The following is a 25,612-nucleotide window of genomic DNA, read 5'->3' on the forward strand; positions in this document are numbered from 1 at the left end:
GGCAAATATGTTGTAGGGCATACTTGATGGCCAGCCACGCCATTTCCACCTTTTCATCTATCATGGGACTCAGAGTTGCTTATTTCAAGTTACAGGAGGCATCTGACTCTTCAGTTAGACATCTTTGAGCTGAATAAGTAGTTCTGTTTGAGTAGCTTCTGATTGCAAAATCTCCAAGATTTAAGCCCTCTGCCACCATCTGGGCTCTAAAGCATGGTTTGGGCTGCACATTTGCAAAAAAGTGAGTTTGATGCAAGCCTCGTGAACCCACATCCTTCTCCTGATTCCTGGGCTGACTTCCCATGCACCTGAGAACATTTCTCAGCTGGTTTAAATGACTTCTTTATAGTCCTTGCCTTATCTGTCTGCAGACAGCTGTATCTTGCCAACTGGTAGCCAGACGCTAGTGCTAACTTAACTAATGATGGATTGGTAGGCAGCAGTTTTTCCCAGGTGAGCCAAAAGAGAGATTTCCCCTCTGAAGGAGCTCTGCTCAGCTTACAGCATCTGGAAGTAACTTTCTGAAGATCTTTTAAAGTTTTGGCTTCATCTAGAGTTCATAAAGAGTATAGACTTTTAAGAGAGTTACCTGCTTTCGTGGCTGGGCAGAACTGTGCTGATATTATTGGGAGCCTGATTTCTGTATGTGTCCAAAACAAATAATTCAGCAGAGAGTTCATGAAACTGAATGTTTTTGGTTTTTTTTCCTCTTGTGGTTTGTTGAGACCAAGCCCTGCCTAATTAGACCATATTCTGCCTGCCATAGACCATAAGTCTCGTGGAATGGTTTAGACAAGAGCTGAGCTCTCTTAAAAGCTAATGTTTTCAGGCCAATAGACTCCTTTTCGTTCACACCCTTCCTCAGTCAGGATTGCTCACTCTCTTGTGGGCAGTGTAGTGCTCTTTGCCATTCTCATTGTTTCCAGCACGGTGCGAAATGCTGAAGTGCAGAATGTGACATTTATTGCAAGTGTGGGGGGGAAATATCAAAACAATTCAAATTAGGGAGAAAATGGGCCAGGCAGCAGTGAAACCACGCTCTTGTGCAGTAAGAATTCACAGGCAACCCTATTAAAAACAAAACAGGATGCACAGCCCCACTTGTGAGGGGTGACCCTATAATAATAAATCTAGTAGAGCTGGGAGAATTTTTTTCAGACTACATGTTTATTCCCCCCAAAAATGCAGTTTTGGCCGACCCAAAGTTATTCACAAACTCATGTCAAATTTGCCAAATAGCGCTGGCCAAAACTAAATTGTTCAGGTTAGATTCGTAAGGGGACGTGGGCGCCATTCACACAACCAAAGAGGAGCAGGTGGTGGTGGTGCCAATGCTGCCACCTTTTTGCCCTAGAGCTCATTGGGTAGAACACTCACCTGGGATGTGGGATACCCACCTTCAGGACCTCACTCTGCCTGATTTGGAGCAAGGATTTGAACACAAGATTTCCATAATTTTCCCTAGCCCGGGTGAGCACTCTAACTAACAAGTATAGTGTGTTTTGAGGTAGGTCTCTTCCAGTCTCTCCTGCTGAAGCTGTTGCTTTTTGTATAAATACTTCACTATTAATTGGGCCAGAGAAAGAGACTGAGAATCACTCTGTAGCCTGGTGGTTAGGGAATTCACATGAAAGGGTGGACACCTGAATTCCAGTCCCTTCTCCAGTGAAGATTTAATTGTTTATATGAAGTGGAACAGGAGAGATCTAGAGAAACCTACTGCAGAATAGCCAATAGCCTGATGGTTAGACCACTCTCCTGGGAGTGGGAAGACCACAGTTCAAGTCCCTGCCCCAGAGCAGAGATTGAAACTTGGGTCCCCCCATCCTCGGTGAGAATCCTAAGCACTGGCCTACTATGGTATAAAAGGGGTCAGCTCCTGCTCCTTTTTGTCCATATCCCAAAACAAAATTTCTTGGTTTCAGATGACCCAAATTTTTTTTCCAGTGTTTTGTTTTGCTGAGGAAACTAAAAAGTCTTTGTTTCGGGTCTACATAAAACAAAAAATGTGTTGACATTTTTTCATTCAGCTAGTGAACGAAAAAATCAATTTAGCTTTTCTTTTCTACTCTCTGGAGTAGACCATACAAATGAATAAATCAGCATAATGGAGGGAAAATAAATTGCTAAGAAAACAGTTTTTGGTGTCAAGCTTCATGTGTTATAAACACATGCACAGAGAACATGAGTTTTGAAATCTGGGTATTAAAATAAGGTATTTGTTCTGATGTGGTGCCTTAAGGGATGGAGGGGGCAGGGTATAAAATATGGGCTGGATTAGCAAGACAAAAAGCCCACATTTTCAAAAGTGTCTCATGATTTTTGGGTACTTCCACATCTGTGTGCCCAACTTGAGACCACTTAAAGGGGCAGGATCTTCAGAGAGCTGGTGCTCAGCATTTTTTGAAAATCAGATCTCTTCAAAGTATCTCAAGTTGGGCACCCAAATATGGAGAGTCATTAGTCATTTTTGAAAATGTGGGCCAAAAGGTTTCATTGTATGTATAGACAAATGTTCTTTGGGGACTCAGTTCTGCTTCCACGGCAGTACTGTAAGTTGGATTTTTGCAACTTATTTCAATGGGAGCATAGTTCTTTTGATGATTTCTGCACCGCTTCTGTTCACCAGCTCAGAATTGCTGGGTTTTTCACTCGCCTCCAAAAGATTTGCATTGCATCACTCCCTGCCTCTGCTGTTGTAGCCCCCCAAAACTTACTTCTCTAGCTTTAACTGTACAACAGGTGATTAGCTCCAGAGTCTGGGTGTTGTGAGACCAGAAGAGCGACTCTTTCACTAATACTCTGTGACCATGAGCAAGACACTGTTTCTCCATCTGTAAAATAGACATAATCGTAATTGCCCATCTTTGAAAAGTGCTTTGAGCTCCTCTGAACTTTAGGAACTGGGTTCATTTGATGCTGCTGGAGAATTAGCAGGGGCATCTCACTGTGCTATGTATATGTGTGGTGTAATTTATAATGCAACATTAACCAAACTAACTTTCCAGTTCCACACTTTCTGGCTTCTATTACACTCCTGGGTTTTCCAGTTATTTAAGCCATTGAACAAAGAAGGACAGAACAGCAAATTCTGGGATGGGGTGGAAAGAAAAAGTGAAGAAGAACTAATGAAAAACAGTTGAGAATGGGAGACATGTGCTAGTAATGTAAACTGGCAAGAGTTCTCAAGAATGCTGCCATGAGAAAGTAACAACAGGAAATAAACAGCCCTCCCCCCCCCCCCCCCGATCCCTCTTGCATACTGGAATTTCACTAAATGCCATGCAGCGCAGAACTGCCATAAGGTGCTGTACAACTGAGCTTTAGCTGGGGAAAAACATGACCTCATCTTTTCTTTTCACCACATGCTGTGGTTGCTAATAAGTTTCTTGGTAGTTATACATATATTTTCGTCCAGTGAACACTCTCTCGAGCATTTTCTATTCTGCACTGCACACACACACACACAAAAAAAGTGGTGTGTTATAGTTGACTGTCTCCTGAAGGATTTGAGTGTTAGGAAGGCATTACACCTTTTTTAGATGCTGTGGGGTTGTAAAAGCTGCCTTTCTCCTGGAAATGAAGTTTTCATTTTACTGGCAGGAAAAGATAGAATCATCCTATCTCCCACCATCTTGTTAACGTTGAATGCTTCCATGTACTGTCTGGTTCATGGTGCATTGTTTTTCTCCAGAGGTTCTGTATCTTCACCCCCTTCCAGCTACTGGGTGGCCATCCATGATGAATGAGGGTGTATGTGTTTGGAAAGCCTCAGAGGAATGTGCTCCATCCACACAGATTTGTGCTATCAATAGCATCCCTCTCAGCTCCTGGCTCTCTCTTGTTGATGATGGTGCCAGAAGGCTTGAAAATTCTGAGACTCTTCTTCCCTTAGGGCCCAATCCTACAGCCTTTCCTCAGCGAGTAGGTCTGTTGCATGGTTGGACCCCTGATCAGCTAACACTAAAGCTGGAAGGTGTAATTCCCAGTTTGGGCAGATGTACGCATGCTGGCTCTGCCCAGGTTAGTCAGCTAAAAATGGCAAAGTGATGGCAGCAGCTAGACTCTCGGCCCCACTGTGCACTCAGATGGGGTTGTGCTTCGGAGAAGACTAGCCTGAGCTGCTGCCTGTTCCGCTACGGCTACACTGACCTTTTTACCTCGCTAGCTGGAGCAGAGCTAGCATGTGCATATCCGTTTTTAGCTGGGAATAGCACTTCCCTGCTGCAGCCTAGACGTATCCTATGTGTCTCTATCCATTTACACACTGTATATCTAATGCAGCTTAAGCCAGCATGGTCTCTCTCTCTCCAGCAACTTGTTTATCCGACACCAGAGTTGTCACTGTGATCAGCCAGAACATGCAGCGTACAGTTGAATTAATTTCCATTGGATGGATCCCAAAAATGAAACTCAAAATATGTTCAGTTTTCAAAAACCAAAACTTAATGCTTTTTTTCTATAACAAATTAAACAAAATAATTGTTTTCGTTTGGTTCATCGAAAAACTGAGACTCTCCTTCAACTGAGATTTTATTTTTGTTTTGCTTGACATTTTTTGCAAAAAATCCTTACCATTTTCAACCAGTCCTAGTTCACAGCGTTGGGAACCAGGTTCATGTCATACAGCTGCAGCGCCAGTAGGGAATCTCTCATACGCTTCCTTATTTTTTTCTAGTGGACCCACAAAAATGGAAGCATTCTCCCCACACCTTTTACATTTCTCATATAGGGAGGAGTGTCTTCAAATATTGAGGCTCTGGAGTTCTTTCCCCCTAAAATCTGTTGCAATTTCAAGGTGAACCAAACTTTCCCCAACCTACTTGACAGCATCCATTTTACATTTTTGAAATATTCCTTCTTACAATTTACCTTCACTATAGGGCTTGATGTAAAGCTGCCTTTAATACAAAGCTGCTCTAATCTGGTTAACTCCCATCAGCATTTGTTTCAGGAATCTTATTCATACTGTGCAGCCATGTTGATCTGTCCCTCTAGAACAGTAGCTCTCAGCCTTTCCAGACTACTGTACCCCTTTCAAAAGTCTGATTTGTTTTGCGTTCCCCCAAGCTTCATTTCATATAAAAAATTACTTGCTTACAAAATCAGTCATAAAAATACAGACGTGTCACAGCACACTATTACTGAAAAACTGCTTACTTTCTCGTTTTCACCATACAATTATAAAATAAATCAATTGAAATATAAATATTGTACTTACATTTCAGTATATAGTATATAGAGCAGTATGAACAAGTAATTGTCTGTATGAATTTTTAGTTTATACTGCCTTCATTATTGCTTTTTTTGTAGCCTGTTGTACAACTAAGCAAATATCTAGATGAGTTAAGGTACCCCCGGAAGACGTCTGCGTACCCCTGGTTGAAAACCACTGGTCTAGAACAGTCTAATGCAGAGGGAGACTGATCATTTGAAAGTGAACTGTGGCAGATTACTTCCTTTTTCTTTTTAAATTATGGATTTATTTTTTGTGGCAACAGAGCTAGGACTATCTTTGATTTTTGTAGAGGAGTTCATGAGGGATGGATGGGTGGGGCAGGGAGTTGGTAAGTGGCAAGTTTGTGGGCTAAGGGGTTTTAGTGTTTTTCTTTTGTGCTTGGAGAAACAATTTTCCCTTTTCTTTTGCACTTGGCATTCTCATTTTATGCACTGACCACAAAACTCATTGGTCTGAATCCGTTAAATCTTTATGCTTAAACCTTTGAGCCATGTTCTAGGTATTTGAAACATGATGAAAATGCCAAGACTCACAACATGTAATAGCTTTGTTTTGTGGTCAGAATGGTTTAGATTGAGATGGAGGGGTGAGAAGGGAATTTCACAGGCTTTGAGTCTTCATTTCTAGAGGATAATGGAACGGCACCGTATATCCTTTTCCATAAATACCTGCCTGTGGCTTTCTCCTCAGCCTCTATCATGCAGTTATAGGTTTGTTTGAGCTTCTCTCTCTTGAAATATCATTAAGTCCTTTAAAATTGTTATTTCTTTGTTTTTCTTTTAAAGAAAAATATTTGGATCTTAAGAGGAATGTTGTGTTTGGGGGGGAAGGTTGGCATTTGTTTAGAGAAAGGGGATCTGAAGAAGATATGAACCAGAGATACAAACAGTGAGGTATTAAGCATGCATTCCAAGAGAGAGTTGGAGAGATACAAGGCTATAAAATATTCCCTTGCATACCAGTTTCTTTCAGTTGGAAATCTCTTAAAGCACTGAAATAGCAAAAAAATTAGGCTGGAGATGCCCAGAGCCTCCAGTGGAACAAGCAAATGGCAGTAAGTTCCAAAAGGGGGAATCAAAACCTGGCCAAAGTAAGCTCTCTGCCACTGGATACTTGAATCGCTAACAAAGCAGACTCAGACCCCTGTTGTATATTGTCTGGAGCTCAGCTTTTTCTCGGGTGCATCACTAATTCTTGGAAAATCCTGTCTAAAGGTGTCAAGAGACATCATTATCGTGTGCTTGCTTGGATGAACGTGAGGAAGGAGCTGCAGCAGGGAGAAGAGGACCTGAGAAAATGAATGATACAGAGTAGACAGATTATCAGAGCTAATAAATTGAGCTTTGCAAGTGAAAGCACAAGTGCCAGAGCCTCATAATTCCAAACAGCACCCAGTGGCTGCCACCTGGGAAAAAAAGGGAAAAGCAATAGCAAATCTAAAGTAACAGAACTTCAAGATCACAGAAATTGCAGCGCCTGAGTTAGTGAAGGAATAACTTTTAAAAGGGTTACACTGAAGGTTGTTCTTTATAGAATCCAGATATTTCAAACAGAGAAAAACAAAGGAGGTGCTGGTTAAAAGAAGAACATGTAAAATGAATGGAAATTGCCTTTAACAATGTATATGCTTTTGTTAGGGAACCTTTTCCCTCAGAGTAGATAATATAATCCTACCACTTCGGAAACACTGTCAATTTCTTTCTCCAATAGATCTTGGGTTAGGAGGGCATTGGGATTAATGAGAGGCAGAGATGGTGGGAAAATATTCCATTATCCCTACCCTTTGGCAAGCCTGGATAATTAATGAAACCTTTGAAAGAAATATTGTTCATTTCAATGTAATTGCAAAATAATTATCTCATATGGTGATATGTTGTGTTGATGAATAAGGTACAGGTAATATATGAAACATCTGCTTCAGGAATACATGCACTGCAGCATTGTTCCAATTGGTCAGGTCAGCAGAATGCCCTGCAATTAAATATATCAAAAACTGCATTGAATGCTGGAGGTGTTTGCCATACACTGGGCATATGACATGAAGAAATTGGTCTCCCTGGGGAGGTTTCTGTGTGCCAGATGGGAATTCTTTGTTCATGATGATGTCAGTGGATTTGTGATGAATTTTTGAGTATGGGTGTTTATGCTTAATTACAGAACATCATGCACAACTAATAAAAATACAGAGGGAAAGGCAGAGAATGGGAAGGGAAGGATGATTTTCAAACTAAACCACTGGTTTGAGGCCAAGGAGATCTTGGTTCATTTCCCATCTCTGATACAGAATCCGTGTGCGCCCTTTTGGGCAAGTTACTTCCTATATATCTCTGTCTCTGTTTCCCATCAGTGAAATGGGGATAATAGTACTTTGTTTCTCCCACCCTTTACTGTCTTGTCTAGTTAAATTGTAAGCTCTTCACGGAAGGAACTATCTCTTCACTGTATGTTTGTACAGCACCTAGCAAAGTGGAGCCTTATCGAGAGCTGATCAGAAATTTTCTGATGAAATTGAGTTTCTTTGGAAAATGTCAGTTCATTGAACCCTAATTTCTTATTGAAAGCAAGTCTCATTTGACAAACTTTCACTAAATTACAGGCTACATTCCAAGGATAAAACTGTCACGTCAATTTCACTCAACAGCTGGCAGTCCCAGAGAACAAATTTCCTTTTGAAGAGACCAAGTGTCAGTGTTTCCAAAACACATTTTTGGGGGATTTCCAGTAAACACAAATTTTTTAAAAAAGTTGTTTCATTTTGATTTAGAATACCAAAATTTCTCACAAACAAGAAGTCCTGAGTTTTGGGCAGCATTAGCCCTATCTCAGTTGGAAACCTTAGGTACTACCATGGTACAAATAGTGACTGTAAGACAGGAAGGCCGCCCTTTGAGGCCATCTTTTTGGAAGGTGGTCAGGAAGATATGTGGAGAAAAATTCATAGAAATTCCATAGCCGCAGTAACTCAGAACAGCCAAAATGTTCCCAAAATAGATCTTTAGTGAGTAATTTGAGAAGAATTGGTTCAATAGTGCCTTCTTGCTGATCATGCTCCATGTCTTGACAGCCACTATTGCAGATGCTGCCATTAAAAAGTCGTCATGTTCTGTTGAGTGGCATCTGAGCTAATGCACAGTATTTTCCTATAGGTAGAATAGGAAATAACTGCATTCTTAGGTGACGCTGAGTGGTAATCAGTGAGCAATGTGGTCTTTTTAATGGCAGGCAGCATAGGGGAATGTAGTGGGGTAAAGGAAGTAGACTTGTTCAGCACCTGATCAGATAGGTTGGGTGTACTCCAAGTTGCGGGTCATCTGTTCACTATTATCTCCCCCTCTGCCCTCATTTTTTATTCCTCTAATACAAGGGATGGCCAAAAACAAAAGTTCAGGAACAGCAGCATGGCCCACTTTCCTCTTCAATAAAGTGTGCTACATGGAAACTATGAGCCTGATTTTGCTTCTCGCACTGGTCTTACACCAGAGTTACCACCACTGACTTTAACTCAGTGGTTTCTGACTTGCGCTGAGAGCACAGTCAGGCCCTGCAATATGTCTTGTAGTGTATAGTGCAGCCAGACTGCTTGGATCAAGGAAGAGCATTGCAACATGAGGCTTCCAGTCTCCATGGGCTCAATTCGCATGTGAAAGAGGTGGATTGCTGTAACCTGGTTCATTTTATGCTGGATATGTGTGAGCCTTTGGGCTTATTGCCAGCATCACCCTTCGTTGGGCAAACTGTGTTTTGCCCAGTGTCTGATCCGCAACTCATGCTGCACACGCCACTGCTGGGATAACCAATTCTTGTACCAGGTATGGAATGCCAATGAGTTCATATCAAGCTGTTAATGTCTGTGTGCAGGTTTTTTTACTCCTCATTACCAACCTGATGAAAAGCTAATTCCCCAGCTGTTCCTCCAACCTGTGGGATTTTATCCACTTAATTCACTTTCTATCTTGTTCAAGAAGATCCCCTTTTATGCGCAAGGAGCTGTGCACAACTTGTGTTCAAGGGACTTTTCTTGTGTTCATATCAAAGGGACCAAGGTAACTGAAGCTGGTGCAAGGGCTTTGAAGTGAGTGGTACTGCTGCAGAGGCCACATTTGGAAGTGTTATCTCGTGTCCTGACAGCAAATTGTTGAAGAGGAGCCGAGTCTGTGATATGTCATGTCTGAGGCACAGAGGTGACATCTCCCCCTCCCCCCACTCCATCCTGAAGGAAATAAAATGGAAACTGGTGACACTGGCCAGAGAACCCACTATGCGGTGTGCCTGATGGCGTGCTTAAAAACACAGACCTTCCATATACTTCTCAACCTTTCAGTGTGTCAGTGAGCTGTCTATATAAATAAATACACACATCAAACAAGGAGCAGACAGCTTTTTACCATGTTTCGGGCTGAGCTGTTGATTTTTGATGCAGCTCATCTCAGCATCTGTCAAATTAGTGCCAAGACCGTGGCTGCATCTTAGCTGTATTTGATGTACTGAGATTTACATCATGGTAGCTGTAAAATGTAATGAGAAGTTGGTTGGTTTTACATCTGTTTGGTGTTGCTCACAATTTACAGAACGCTCCACTTTAGATGTGTGTCTGTTCATCTTCATCTCTGTCTCACTCGCTCTCTATTCATTCGCCGCCTGGTTAATTGGGTTTATATGCCCATGAACATCATTGTGGAAGTATAGAGGGATCAGAAAAACCCATGAGCAAAGCATCTGCCCCTCAGTGCCTCAGGGCTAACAAATGGTGAGCAGCAGAAGGATCTGTGAGCAGGGTTGAATAAGACACTCATCTCCAGCACTGGACTAAGCTGTGCTCTTTAAACCAACATGAGGCTGGGAGCTACAAACACCAAATTTGAGGAGGATATCTCAATGTGGCATTGTGTAGGGGACTGTGTGAGCACACTTGGATTGCTGGGCACAACTCTAGGAACCTTTATTGTGCTCCAGGCTGTTCTAGAAACAGCAATGGTACAGAGAAAGGGGGAGCGTAGATGAGGAAATTTCACTGAGGTGTGTACACAAGGGGGATTCCTTCTTACTCCACTGGTATGAGAGCTGTTGGGCAGGATTTGTGGAGCCTGCACGTGGAGGGGGCACCTGCACACTGTACCACATCACTTTGATGTCAGGGAGAGCTGGGCCTTGAGCAGAGAAAGACTGATGGATCTGCTTCTGCACTATTTCAGTGCCATTGCCCTTATAGACTTCAAGGTGTAGCAGTTACTTCCAGCCTGGTGGGGGAGAACTTTGCCCCATTGCATCTGGGCATACTCTGTCCACTTGGGCTGCAGGCAAGGGCACAGGATTTGAGGGAAAGGGTACTGCAGGAAGAAACTACAACTTCTGTCTACTGTCCCAGCTGGGGCCACAGAGTGAAACTGAAATTAAATTCCTAGTGCATTTACCAATCCAGACAGTACAATGACTGGATTTAATTACCAAAGGTAACAACTGGACAAATGGCTATAAAAGGAATTATAGACGTTAGCAAGATGAAAGTGTGTAGAGGTTGCAGCGGAGTCTGACCTCCTAACCCAGGGGAGGGGCAGATTTACTGTAGCTGCCTTTGCTGTCGTCTTATAGTACTGATGTCTCCATAACCCACATGTATTATAGGTGGGCTGGGAGCACCTAGGAGTGAAGGGATGAAATTAATGTGAGGAAGATGTAGACCATTTATATGAGAATTCCCTAATCATGTGATGTGGTAGACTTTGCAGTGATCTCCCAAATGAAACAAGGTAGTCCCATTGCTTCCATCATTCAGAACTGGATTGGACAAAATATTGGACAAAATATTGGACAAGGAAGGACACAATCTTTCATTGGTTAGGAGGGATGGACTAGGTGATCCAATAGGTCTTTTTCTATCTATAATATTCCATGATTAGAGATGTCTGAAGATACATGAATAAATACGTCTCTCATGAGAACCCATAAAACTCAAAATGTAACATTAGTGATTATGTTACAGACCTCTGCTTCTGTTTCTAGCGGTGCATCAGTTGAAATAGCCTCAGACAATGAACAGTCATTACATACAAAGGCAGCACTATACCTTCCCAATGGAAAGGGAAATTTGTTACTAAAAATGTCACTCAATCAAATTTTTGATGACTCATAGTAATTTGCGCACCTGCCTATGACACATTCCATCTGATAGTCTCACTTTACAAACATGAATGAATTAAGCCTCCCAAGAGACAGGAAAATATCCCTATTGTACATTTGATGAAACAGGATTTAAAGAAATTAATGGGGTAGATTTCCATGGGCAATTTACTCGTGTGCATGCACAAAATTGCACACGTAAGCTCTTATGCTTACACTTTGCACATGCAAACAGCTGCACTCATGCCAGTACTTCTTGTCTCCCTTTAAATAGTCTAACACTTGCACAGGTGCATCTGTCTGGAATATGTAGCAGCCTCAGTTGCTTGCACTTGTGAAGTGCAGGGAGCATGTATGTTTACATATGTGAAAGCCAGGGGGAGATACAGCTGAAAATGTATCCCTAATTAACTCGCCTAAGGTCACATAGCAAGCCAGTGTCCGAGCCAAGAATAGAAGCCAGACTTCCTGACTGTTTGTATAGTGGTTAGACCAGGGGACTATGCTATCACTCTTATGAATGCCAAATTAACAACACAGGAGGGGTGTGTGTGTGTCTGTCTCAGTCAGTCAGTCACAAGTCTGGCTGTGTTAGACCCGATCCCAGCATTTAGAGTTCTGTTTTCAGATTTTCACCCTTGTTAAAAATCTGGGAAGTCTGAATAACACCGTCTGCAGAAGGCAAAGTGTGTTTGGGGGGGGTGGAGAGACGCTGATATCTGGATCTAATTGAACACAGCCTGGTGTGACATTAGCACTCACCAGCTTGCTGAACACTAATGACATTTACATTTTGCTGGCTAGCAAAATAAATGCTGTGCTAGCGCATGCTGGCTGGCTCATCCAGAGAGCACAACAGAGAAGGGAGGCTTGCTGTGCTGTGCCATGCCATGCCATGCCATGCCGTGCCCCCATCTCAGTGTGCGTCACTGGCATTATCTGATGGGTGATTGAAAGGAGCTTGTCTTCGATCTTTTCTCCTAAACCGTGAATGTGTTTATTACACACTCTGGCCTCCTATGCTGTAAGAGGCTAAAACTCCAGACAGGCATGTGACATCTGGCACTGGAAAGGGCACTGGGGATGCCAGAGCTGTGCTAGGCAGAAGAGAGGGGTGGTAAAGGGGGAATGTGAGGAGAGCAAGTGAAGCCCTGTAATCACTCTGGCATAGATTTGTGTTGCACCAGTTCCTGTCTGAATCCCATCTGTTAGGAAGAGTGTGATCCAGATCCAGTGTTGCTCAGTAAAGAGGGAGAAAGATGCAGAACAACTGCTCTGTATGGCATGTGCTGCTCCTCCCTCTCTGCCCAAAATCGTGCTGACTTCTCCATGGGGAAAACTGAGAAGAACTGGTATGACCTTCCTCTACCTCCTCTGCTTCCAAGAGCCCTTCCTCCTTTACGCCAAACACTGACTTGTTCACTATTTACACCCCCACACACACACACAACCTTTCCCATTGAACCCAGTCCTTCCTGGCTAGTAATGTATCTTTTCCCACTCTCACTGCCTCCCTACACCTTCACCATCAGCTTGCTGCCCTCTTCTTACCATTTACAACTACTACTACTCTGAAACACACAGCCAGAAACGTGCCAATCTGACTTCTGCCCTCCCCGTACCAGTGAACCTACTGTCGCCAAGGTCTCTAATAGCTTCTCCCTGGCCAATCCTTGTGGCCATTTTATCCATCCCCTTCCTTGTGGAACTTTCTGCAGTGTTTGATACTTCCCTGATAATCCCTCCTCCTTTGGCTTTTGCAGTCTCCTCCTCTCTTGTTTCAACTCCTATCTCTAAATGGCTCTTTCAGCCTCTCCTTGACAGTTCCTCTCCTCTTCCATTCTCTGTGTAAGTTCCACAGGGTTTTGCCCTGGATGCCCCTTCTCTTCTCACTCTACTTCATCCCTGAGAGATTTGATCCATTCAGAAGCATTCAGCCTTTGTTTCCTGTCCTGTTTCCCTGTAGCCAATCTGTCTCCCATTATCTCGTCCTGGATGGCTCACTGGCAGCTCTAATTTAAAATGGATAAAAATGAGATCCTTATTGTTTTTCCCCAATCCCCTCTCCACTTTTGCCTTTCCTCCACTGTGGTAGACAGCAGGACTCCTGTAAATCACAAAGCTTCGCAACTCTGGGGTTATCTTTGACTCCACCCTCTCTAACTCCCTACCTGTCCAGACTGTTACTTATCAAATCTTATCACTTCCTCACGACATACTGAAAATCTGTTCCCTCCTTTCTGTCCCAGTATCAAAAACGATTCCCCTATGGTCACTATAGCATCCCTTCCTCTCCAGCCTCCTTGTCATTCCTTTCACTCCGCTCCAGCGCATCCAAAATACAGCTGCTAAAATTACCTTCCTTGCCCAATCAGATCATCCTACTTCCTCTTTCAATAGCTCCACTTGCTCTCTCTGCCACTTCATTTAGTTTAAACTTCTTGTCTTCATCTTTCAAGTGTCTGCCCAACCTACATCTGGGATCTCATTTATTGTGTTCTCCTTTCCTTCAGCCCACCAGCTGTGCTAGCCTTGATGCTGCTTTCTTTCCTTTCATCCTCACCTTCCTGCCTCTTTCCATGCTGACCCTCTGCCTGGAGGTCAGGAAATCCAGGACTATGCAAATGTGCTAACTATGAAACACCATGTAACCTCAGAGGAGGCTGCTGTGCTGCTAAAGAGTCAGTAACAGATTCAGAGCAACTCGGTCGCTGCTCCATAGCCTTGGTGGACAGATTCTTCCTTCTCCTTAGCCTCACAGGGCCCATTGTGCCCCGGCTGGTTATTTGGGATGGCATTCAGGAGTGAGAGGGGAGGAGAATTGCCCCCTTGGGGAACTGGCTGCATTTATGCTTGGAGAAGTTTTGTGTTTTCATTGAGCTCATTCAGGCATGCAAGAAACTTTTGACCTCTGCCTACATAAGCAGAAGTGACTAAGTGAAGGCTGAAATCTTCTCCTGATTCCTGACACTCTGGTATATTTTTGTTTTGTTTTATTTTTTGTCCCTGACAGGTCAGCCAGTCCAGTAGCACCAGCAGGTTGCTGAAGCAGGGGATCCTGACTGATGCATGCTTACCTCAACCTGACTTCTGGAAAAGAACAAGTATTGCGCTGAAAGCCTGTCACTGGGCAGCAGTCTGGTAAGGGAGGGGGCTCTGTTAGCAATTCTAACTCTGCCGGCATCAGGCTGAAGCTCTGAGCCGTGTTCGTTCACTGCACTGCTTTCAGCTGAGGAATCGTCCCTGGTTTGTCTCTAGAGTGCACCACTATGTAGCTGTAGGGGGTGAAAACCCTGCATTATGCTGACTCCTGGAAACTAGAGCTAAAAAAGATGGCGCTTTCCGGCCTAATCCCCAGCTAGGGCAACATAGGTCCTTTGCAATGTATTCCCTGTCTTGTTTTAAATGATGGGATTTTCCCTGTTTCTCTTGAGACACTATTCCAGAGTCTAATAGAATTAATCTGTTTACTTCCCTCTTAACCCCTGACCGCTGCAGAGGCAATTAGTATCACGTGATGGGTGGACTCCATTTCCTGCACTGCACTGTGAAGGCTGGCCACACACAGCTCCTTGTTTAATGCAGGGGTAGTCAATAGGCGGACCAAGGGCCAAATCTGGACTCCGACACTTTTGAATGAACCCTGGAATCTTTTTATTTACTTATTATTATTATTATTATTTATTATTTATTATTTATCCTCGATATTGGGTTTTTTTTTATCATTTTCTCTTGAGTCTGGACTATACCTTGACCAAGAAATTTGGACCTTGACAAAAAATAATTGACTACCCCTGGCTTAGTGTGAGAGTGTGTAGGGTGTGTGTTTCAGACCATAAACTTTAGTGCTCTCTGCTGGGCATCTTGTATCTGCCCCTAGTCACTGGTACCCACAAACTTTTCTCCTTAGGAACACAGGAGCCAAATACAGAATACAGAATAGAGGCAAAGTAATAGAATAGAGGCAAAGTAATGCAACTTGTGCTGATTTGGCATGTATTCAGGCCTGTTCAGGGCCTGCCAGGGCAGAGAATTATGTGTTAGATGCCTGTAGGAAGAACAGTATTGCTGGAAACTAAAGAGTAATGCAAAGCTGTTGGATTGCCTTCTCTCACTGGAGACTATCTGGGGCAGTTTTGTCAGTAGTACTGGAACACTGTGGTGCTGGACCCTAAGCTGAATTTCAGTTTCTCTCATAGATGAGTTGACTGGACTGTCTGAACTTGGTGTCCTCGTATCTGGTTTGACATTGCTGGAGGATCTATGTGCCCCTCTATACATTGGCCCCAGGCCCTTCTTAGATGAATGCTGTGGCCTCTGGCAATATTTAATGCAGAGACTTGGTGGAAGAAGCAGTTGAACACAGATTCAGAGAAGTTAGAGCTGGAACATCCCTAACAGATCTTGTTTAGTCTATCCCCCATCACCCTGCACACACAGGCCAATGAAGGATCATTCCCTACAGACCTCACCAGAACACTGTCCAATCTAGTTTTAGATAATCCAGTGTTCAACATCCTAAATGTTCCTCCTGGATGGAAGCTTTTCCTGATAGTCAGCCTCTGTTTTTCACTTTCCTGTCCTTTTTTCCGTGTATGCAGGGAGTGTAGACTGTCGGAGCTGAATTACCCTCTGTGAGCAGAGAGTAAAATTTTACTCTTGTTGCTTCATATCATTGGGAGGATTTGGGCCAATTTCAGTAGCTGGATCAATCGCTTTCTTTCTAAAGCATCTGGACTGGTTTAAACACCAAGTAAGCCACTGATATCAAGATTTATTGGCCAAGACAATTTAATATAGCCTATAAAATTCTAGTTTAATGACTGTACTTATCAGAATAGTATTTTCTAAGCCTTGGGGATAGAGTTACGTGGATTTAGCATTCGTTGGGGAAGAAGGGTTGCCTGTTGAGTCCAAAGCCAAATTATCCATTGATTTTAAATGCCATAACCAGTTACAATTCCCTTTCAGCTGACTTCTACTTGGAGGTTGGCTGTTGCATGTCTATTTGTAGCATGTCTTAGAGGAGGAGAAAGTGGTGACTAAAGCAATGTGTAATGATCCATAGAGCTGTACAACATCTGCATCTGGAATTGTCCTTCCCTGGTATCTATGCCAGACCTAACTCCTTTGGGAGTTTCAGATATCCTAGGAAGAAGAAGAATTGCATAGGATATGCCACATATAATCTCCCTTTCTCACTCTCACACACTTCTCTTGCTGCTAGCTTTTTAAAAGCTTTTTAAAGGATTGTATTAGAGTTGGCCTTGTGGAGCGCAAGACACACTTAAAATACAAATCATGGTGGTGGTCCTTTCAGAAGCTGCATTTCTTCAGCTGGGAGCCATTGATCTCTTTTAGTGCAGACAGAAACAAACAAAAACCGGGGGAAAAAAGGAGTGGGGGCCAATGGAGAGTCTCTTGTTTTTCAGCCTTTCAGTTTACTCAGCCTAACCTATTGTTTGAGACTCCACACAGGGCACTTCTCAGCATAAGGGAAAAGCAGCATCTTGCAAAACTAATTCAAAAGATTGATTTTTATAGTCTGCTTCTTTCCCTCTCTTCATGAGATTTGTTCTGCTTTTGTGCATGGAATATGTAGACAAGAGGGATCAAAGTGGACTTCAGTGTCTGTCTGTCTGTACGGTGCATGCAGTGGATTTCACTTTGGGTTTCTAGTCCCAGTTTACTTGATCATGCTAAGTAACAGAAAGTATTACGGCTCGGCTGCAGTGTTAGGAGCAAATGTATATTGCTACTGTGAGTTTTCCTGTATCCTTTTTGTACCCAGTAAAGATCCTCTTTCCATTCATTTTTTCTTGTTTTAGAGATGAGCAGCTGGCGAAACTATTAGCACAGTGACCCACTTGCAGTCTCCTCTCTTCACTCTCAGTTTACAGTTCCTGTATGACCATTTCCAGAATTGGAGAACTCTGTTATAACTTGGTTCTGCCTTTGAAAAGAACTTGCCATCTGTTTACATGATACTCCCAGTCCCCACCTTCATTAGATTAGGCTCATACCTTCCGGTGACATGACAAAGCTGAATGAAGTGCCACTGAGCCAAGCAGTACTTGTTATCTCAGTTTGCCTTTGCTGCAAACAGTAGTAGAAAGAGGAGAGATGCAGTCCCACATCCTTGGCTAACAAAGGAAGCTAAGGGTTAACACTGAAGATCATGGATCCCCCCCACCTCCCCCAACCTTGCTTTATTTGTAAAGCTGCTTGAGACTGAAGTTCTGTGCAATGCAGTTTGGTGGCTTGTGTCACTTTTGGCTGCCTACCTGTCTGCACTTCTTGTGTTCTCTCCATTCCATTCTGTGACAGAGGCTAGTTCCACTGGCACCGGATCAACCCCATTTCTCCAGTGACAGCATGGGGTACATCTTCACTGCAGAATTAACTCCACTGATTGGCACCCAGGTCAAAGTCCGGGATTAAAGCTCCACTAAACTAAAGGTGTTGTGTATTGGAGGAGTGGGGGGTTTAGGGGCAATACTCAAGTAAGAACTCAGGCTAACTCTGCAGTGATGACATATCCTAAGGTGATGGGCTGCTGGGTCTGCACACCTGAGCTAGCCTTGCCCAGGTCTGAGTGTTCCCGCACCAAAGCCCTAGCCATGTTAATGTGCTCTCACTGTTTCAGTGCTTGCCTGTGTATGTGCATGCTTCATGAGTCTTTGTGCTGAGATGCTCTGGGATTCCCCCCGTCAATTGTGTCAATGCGGGAGAACTTGTCCATCCTTTGAGGGGATGTCACAGGGTTGCTAGACCCTTAAAGCAGAGTTTGGTCCCAGACCCAGGCTACACATGATGAGCTAATTTAAAGGGAACCAGCTCATTTGGGTGGTTAATTGAATAATGAGCACCTGGGCCTGATAAAAGGCCATCAGGGTTCAGTTGTGGGCTGCATTATGTGCTCAGAGAGAGAAGCTCTCCTAAAGAAGAGGAGCCCTAAGAGATCACAGGCCCTGGAGAGGAGGGTTGTGCAAACCCTGAGCCAACAGGTGAGATTACAGGCCAGAGAGGTCAGGACTGAGAAGCAGAGGTTCCAGGGAGGACAATTGTAACCCTTGAGCCCATGGGGAGAGACTTTGTTTCAAATGTATTTGTGTTCAGTAAAGTGGGGCCCCAGTAAAGGGATTTTTTCTTACCCCCTTTTGGACTGTGTGGAGTTCTTAAGGGGCTCTGAGAGAATTGAAACTGAGGCAGTGAGTTCCTGCAGTGCTACATTAGGTCAGGAGGGGACGCTACAAAGCAGGCATATCCTGCAACAGGGGAATAGTGGGAAGGAGGTTGGTAGACTATCTACACTACAGTGATTTAGCTTTTGTCCTCATTGCAATGTGGGTAATTTTCAGTCAGTTTCATTGGAGCTGGCTTCTAATGTACCCCCAGCTGGGTCAGCTAGCCAGGGCTGAAAGCATCTCCAAACTTGGGACTAGCGGTGGGGTTAGGGATAAAAACTAGCTAAGAGCCCAAATTAATTCTGCATAGCCATAGTTATAATGTTTTCACACCACATCCCTTCCCTTGGAATGGCAGGGAGGCAGATAGTGTTTGAACAGTCAGCTGAAATCACAGACAACTGTGATATTTAGCTGCTGGGGCCTGTCTGGCCTGCCAAGAACCAATTTGAAAGATTGAGAAGGACTTCGAGAGTCCTGTAGCACTTTAAAGAGTAACAAATTTAATTTCTGCAGGTGTGTGTGTGTGTGTGTGTGTGTGTGTGTGTGTGTGTACACATCCCAGGGTAAGGAACAACAATGGGGAGGGTAGGTGTTAGCAAAGTCCATTCAGTTAGAGTAGATGAGGCTTATTCACAACCATTGATTAGAAGGTGAGAATGTGTGAACAGTGACAACTAATTCTTGTAATGAGATAACCATTCCAAGTCCCTATTCAGACCCAGTTTGAGTGTGTCAAGTTTGCATACGAGTTCCAGCTCTGCAGTTTCTTGCTGAAGTCTGTTTTTGAAGTTTTTTGTAGAAGTATGGCAACTTTCAAGTCAGCTACAGAGTGTCCTGGGAGATTGAAATGCTCTCCGACTGGTTTATGGATGTTTCCATTTTTTATGTTTGATTTGTGTCCATTTATTCTTTTGCATAGTGACAGTCCGGTCTGGCCAATGTACATGGCAGAGGGGCATTGCTGGCACATAATGGCATATATTATATTAATAGATGTGCAGATGAATGAGCTCTCCTTATGGTGTGGCTGATGTGGTTAGAGATGGGTGAATGAGTCAACCTCAGGAGAACTTGTACATACACAAGGGAGCAGTGGCAGCAGGTGGAGAGAAGTTCTCTGTGTTTTCTTGGGCAGGAATAGCTTGCTGATGAACAAGAATCGCCTGCTCTGAAGAAACAAGCTCCAACCCAAACAAACCCATTTAGTGATGCATGTAGAACAGCATTCAAAGCAATATTAGCATAAATAAATCTTGAATCTCCTGACTCCTGAAAAGAGCAGGAGAACATGGAGGAGAAAATGTGTAATCAGCTTTAAGAACTCAGAGGGTAGGCAGTTTTTGGGACTGTTTGTGTGTGTATTTGATACTTCCCATATAAGAAGAGTCAGAATACAGTCTCCCCAACACTTCAGGTGCAGCTTTCTAGTATTGCCAGCCATTCTGGCTTTTCCTGAGACAACTGTACTGATTTCAGTGGAGTGAATCCATCCAGCTGCCAGGATGTTAATAGCTCTTGAAATAACATTTTGGGGTCCTTTCATGACCTTCACATTGTGATATTCAATTGCAACCTTATTGCATTGCATTCTGATTAGAACAAATTAAAAATGGAAAACCTTTCCATGAAAAATGTTGGAAGAGACCAATATTTTTCTTGACTTCTTTTTTTAAATTTGCACTGAATTTTTTGGGTCTTTCTTTGTAAAACTGAAAAAAAAAAATTGGTTGCTTTTGAAAACCAACAGGTTTTTTTCAGTTTTTGGTTTATGTTGAAAAGCTAGAAATTTTCAAAATATGTGAAAATGTGCCTTGAGAGGCCACTTTTTTTAATAAATAACTAAATTAAAGCAAAAGTTGTTGACAGCTCTAGTCATGATATCATGTAGAGTGAATTTCTCTGTGATGAGACTGGCAAGGTTCTTTTGTTTGTAATTCATAGCCCTATCCAGCAGGGATTTGTAGACTCTGAGGATCCTACAGAAGTGGGCCACCACATTTCAATTATCTGTCTGTGTTTTTATAAAAGGGAGGGGGAGTGGAGAAGTGGCTAGCCACAAGTTTGGATGGGGATCTTATTCCCCATTTCTCTCTAGATGAGGAGTTGGTGGGGAAGACAGTGTTTCACTTCCACACTATCCCCCCCCCTCCCCCGCCCCACAAAAAAAAAGGTATTCCACCCATGCGAGTCACTCAAATGAATCACTTGCCTCTGAGTCGATTGTGCTGCTGTTCAAAATATGACTGTGCTTGCTCTCTCAGCTCTTCTGGGCTCCTTCAGCTTGGCTGCCCCTCAATGGGGCTTGAATGTGCCCATTGGCCAGGCTAGAGACATTGGGGTTGGGGGGAATAAGTGTTGGTGTCTCCCACTTACAGAATCAAAAGGAGACATCACAGAACGGTGACCTTTGTGCTCCTTTCTCACAGGAGGAATGAAATAGTTAACAGTGTTGACATTTGAATTATCGTCATTGAGCATCAAAGTTAACACCCATTGGGATTAATGGGGTAGATCGCACCTCTCAGAACTATTGTTCCAGGCTTTCTGCAGACTCATGTAGACCATCTCTGCGCTTCTACTGAGTTCACGTTTGTGAGGTTTTCTTCACAACCACAACAGCTAGGGACAGGGATGCTGGAATAATTTTTATAGTGAGGCTGCTGAGAGACCTTGACCTGGACTATAAACCCTGAACATAATGGAAACCACTTCAAGCCAGGTGGTGCGAGAGCATGCCCATCACCCTGGTTTTTTATATAAATGAAAGCTGAGAGCAGAGAAGAAGAGTCCCTTCAGAGAGATGTCTATATGGAGCATGGCTACATACCTGCTCAGTCTTCTCTGAGAATTCCCTTAATGGCCATCAAGACTTTCATAGGCTTTTGATTCTCACACCGTTAGCAGCTGCCCATGCTCTGGAGAAGTTTTGGATGTGTCTCCTTGCCTATGGAACGGGGAGTTCTCATGGTATTTTTAAATGGGAATCAATGAAGAGGAAGTAATTTGCCACTAGACACCTATTTATTAACAGCTAGAGATAATGTTTCCAAAACTAAGGTGTTAATAAAATCATTTCATGTCTGATTATATCCTGTGCAAAGTGCTTTGTCAAGAGGAGTTCACGCAAAGTGACAGCATAGGAAAGCAGAGCTGCTTTTCACATCACACAGAATCCTGGGGGAAGCTGCAGGACATCTGTCACTCAGAGAACTAATAAAGGCTTTGAATTCTTTGATCTGTGCAGACAGATTTGCTTTTGATTTGTGAAATTCAAAAATATTGAATGAAGCTGGGAACTTACTTTAATGGCAGTCAAGAATTAGTTACTCTGTTCCCTTAGATCAGTGGTTCTCAACGTATTTACCATTGTGGGCCACATCCACTACTACCTGTATGGCTCTGAGGATGTCACATGGGCCACAGCTGTGTACTTACTGGGACACAAGCAGCCTGCAGGTTACAGGTTGAGAACCACTACTATATACATTTCCCAGGGAGTGGAGGAGGAGGAGGAAATGGGGAGGGGGGGGGGGGGGCTGTCAGAAAAAAGTTTGGATCTGAAACACTGAACCTTCTCCTAGTTCATTTAAAGCTCAGATCAGCAGTCACTGATATTTATTACATGCAAAAATAACAAGCAAGGAAGGATGGTTTTTTGTTTAAGGCACTGAACTCGGACACGGGATATCTGAGTTGAATTCCCAGTTCTGCCACAAACTTCTTGTGTGACCATGGGCAAGTGAATTAATGTCTCTGCCTCACTTTCCCATCTGTGAAATGGAGATAATAATTAGAACTGATCCAAGGTTGTTTTTTCCATTGAAAAATGGCCTCTTATTGAAAATGAATTCTTTTTGCACACATTTTGACTTTTATATTTTAAATTTTTTTGGATGAAATCTGAAAATGAAAAGGTTTTTTGGGGGGTGGAGTCAATATTTAGTTTTTCTATTTTTGTGCTCTCAGTGACAAAATGGAAAATGGTGGAAGGAAGCTGTAATGAAGACAATGTGCAGGCATTTTGAGCTAAGTGATACTATAGTAAAAATGCCTGCGCCTTGTCTGTGTTACAGCTTCTGCCAGTTGCTATTACTGATGGAGAACTGCACGTCTGAATTTTTGGTTGTAGATGCTCCATTAAGGATAAACTCATCAGAACTGAGAAGACATTAACAGGGTGGCTATGGGAGAAGATTGCATTGTTGCTGCCAGGCATGCACATGTTCTTTGGATAACTTGAGGACCTTTCACCACCATTAGGTTTCTATTTAAAAATCAAAACATAAAACAAGTTTTTTGATTAAAGGAACAAACCCCACAGCACTGAGTGCAACTGAAACAGATTTAAATCAAGGCAGTTGAAATCCTGCTGTTAATAACTTTTTGGTTTCCTGTAATTTCCCCAAAACAAGGAAACTCTCATTAGTTGGTAGCTTTCAAACAGCCTGTAGCACTCTCTGTGAATTCTAATGTAAGCAAGAACTTTGGCAGGGATATAAACCCTCTTGCTTTAGGACATAAATCAAGCATTAAATATTGAAGGTTAGGAGAAAACTTTCCTTATGAGCAGATTATTCTATAAGTGCCCTCTGAAGTGTTTCTTTCGCCTTCCTCTGAAGCATCTGGTACTGGCCACTATTTATGACAAGATGCTGGACTAATTGGAAACCTTGTCTGTCCCAGTATATCAGCTCCAATATTCTGCTATGTAGCTGTTACAATTCCAGTGTAATGACTATATAGCTGGGTAACATGTATTCTGACTAAATCCACATGCAACACGTGCTGATTTCAAATAGGAAGTGTTGCACAGGTGAGGTGTATGTCGGCAGAATTTGTCTGAGTAGCTCAGCATATTGAACAAGATATTTAAATAACTCTACTAATGTCTAGTGAGTTTAGCCTTTGTGACAGATGGTTGTAAATTCAAGTGCAAGATTTTAACGGGTCTAAATTTTAAGCTAGAAAAAAATCCACTTAAAATAAAACAAAAACAAGTAGAACAAATGTTTTTGTTCTTTTTTTTTAAACCATTTATTCTGTAAATACTCAACAAATAAGAAGCAAGGGAACAGAGTTGACCCTCTAATTCTCATATTTAAACATTGGACTTGCAGAACAGAGCAGAGGGTTTATCGTGAGTTACTGGCCCGCTGGCTGAGTTGGGTCAGTATATGAATTATGTTACTGGAAAATATTATCACTTGCCAGAGCTGTCTCTATTTTTCCATTTCTCCCCCCGATTTCAAGCCCGAATATCTACACTGCAATTTTTAGCCCTGCAGCATGAGCCCAAATCAGCTGACCCAGGCCACCTGCAGCAGTGCCACAGGTCTTTTATTGCCATGGAGATGTACCCTGAACTTTAGGCATCCATGTCTGAAAACGCTGGCCTCACTCAGTGAGTTTTCATATGATTTTACTATGTGATTTTCCTGTTTCTTGGAGTTTCTGCAACTGATTAGAGTAGCTATAATCATCACAGTCTAATGGATTGCTTTTCCTGCAAATAGGAGATCAGCTATGTTGTGTAATGGATCCCTTTTCTCATCCACTAATCACTCCTTCCTACTAAATCAGTTTTACAAAGTGGCGTTAGCCTCCCCACTGGGATGTAGACTAAGGAACTTATTTACTCTCCTTTGTCTAGACAGAGGAAACATTGTTGATGACCCCATGTTCTTGGCAGAATGATGCAGGTCACAGGGATTATTTATTGGTGGGGTGGGGAGGGGTAAGCGCATTAACGCTTACATCTTGTTGTTTACTCACCTTCATTACTCCTAGTCCCAAGGTTGCAAATAAATCATTTTCTTGGTGCTGTTCCAGTTCCTCCTGTTACAATTGACCTTGTAAGTTACTGAGCACCCTCTACTTCAACTCACAGGATACGGTCCTAAATTCTTCCAGTGTTTGTTAAATGTTGTCTGTGATAATTGTTCCTTCTATCTTCGAGTGATTGCTCATATCCATTCCAATATAGGTGTGTGCACGCCCACAGTGTACGGTTCCCGGAACTTTTTTCCCCTTAGCAGACCCCGTAGGGCCGGCTCTGGTGCCCGCTGGAGTGCCACGCCCATGCCGCAGCACATGAGGCACTGCCGGCCCTACGCCCCCTCAGTCTCTTCTTTCCACCCGTGATGGAACTAGCACTTGCTCTCTGCAAGTGCCATTCCCCTTCTTTGATCTCTTTGTTAATCAAAGTACCTAGTTAGTTTAAGTAGTTGTTAAGTGTTGTAGCTTAGGAAAAAGTCCCTGACGGACTTAAGGTGGCCGGGCTATGTCCCGGCTGCCTGGGTTTAACCCCCTTCTGTCCCCCCCCCCCCCCCCACTCAGTACCTTAAGTGCCTGGGGGGACAGCAGAGAAGAGTCAGATATGCAAAGCTTTAAACAGTGAGCAGAGCAGAGAGATCAGGTTTAAAGCCTTGCTCCTAGTGCAGCGCTCCGCTCTGTGTCCGGGTCGTCCTGCTCCCCCTCGGTGCGGAATGCACCGTTGGCACCGGATTCCACTCGGCAAGGAGCAGCATCCCCGGTGCCGACGACGAGGAGAGCGCATGGAGCGTGGACACTCCCCTGCGACATGGGTACGGGCAGGGTCGAGGACAGAGATGCACCAGCCGCAACCCGTCAAGTCTCCTCTGGGTCTGCATCTCTGTGCAGGGGTCCACCCCCGACTCTTCGGAGTGGGAGAGTGCCCCTGCCAATGCGGAGGCTGGCGGCATGAGCCTTGTTGGCTGGCCTATGCCACCTCCGAACCCCCACCCCTCCGCCGAGGGAGAAGGGGCTGGGGTCCCAGGATGACGAGGACAGCGCATGGAGCGCTAACACTCCCCTGCACCGTGGGTACTGGCAGGGTCGAGGACAGAGATGCACCAGCCACGACCCGTCGAGTCCCCTCCGGGTCTGCATCTCTGTGCAGGAGTCCACCCCCGACTCTTCGGAGTGGGAGAGTTCCCCTGCCAACGCGGAGGCTGGCGTCGTGAGTCTTGTTGGCTGGCCTATGCCACCTCTGGCCCCCCCCCCCCCCCCCCCCCCACCGAGGGAAAAGGGGCTGGGGTCCCGGGGC

General features: G+C 43.7%; 1 protein-coding gene across 3 annotated transcripts in view; it reads left to right on the forward strand.

The window, feature by feature from the left end:
* TSPAN18 (tetraspanin 18) overlaps nucleotides 1–25,612 on the forward strand; it is a 171,391-nt gene that overhangs the window by 67,687 nt on the left and 78,092 nt on the right. For 2 of the 3 annotated variants that reach the window (XM_067557600.1, XM_067557599.1), the window contains exon 2: nucleotides 14,370–14,497. The exons of the other annotated variant lie outside the window; for it this stretch is intronic. The gene's annotated coding sequence lies outside the window, so the exon portion shown is untranslated. The remainder of the gene's footprint in view (nucleotides 1–14,369; nucleotides 14,498–25,612) is intronic. 3 annotated transcript variants of the gene reach the window in all.

The sequence above is a fragment of the Emydura macquarii genome, unplaced genomic scaffold (assembly GCF_026122565.2).
Source record: "Emydura macquarii macquarii isolate MOO-44397 ecotype Brisbane River unplaced genomic scaffold, CSIRO-AGI_Emac_v2 contig_1876, whole genome shotgun sequence".
Classification (NCBI taxonomy): Eukaryota; Metazoa; Chordata; order Testudines; family Chelidae; genus Emydura; species Emydura macquarii.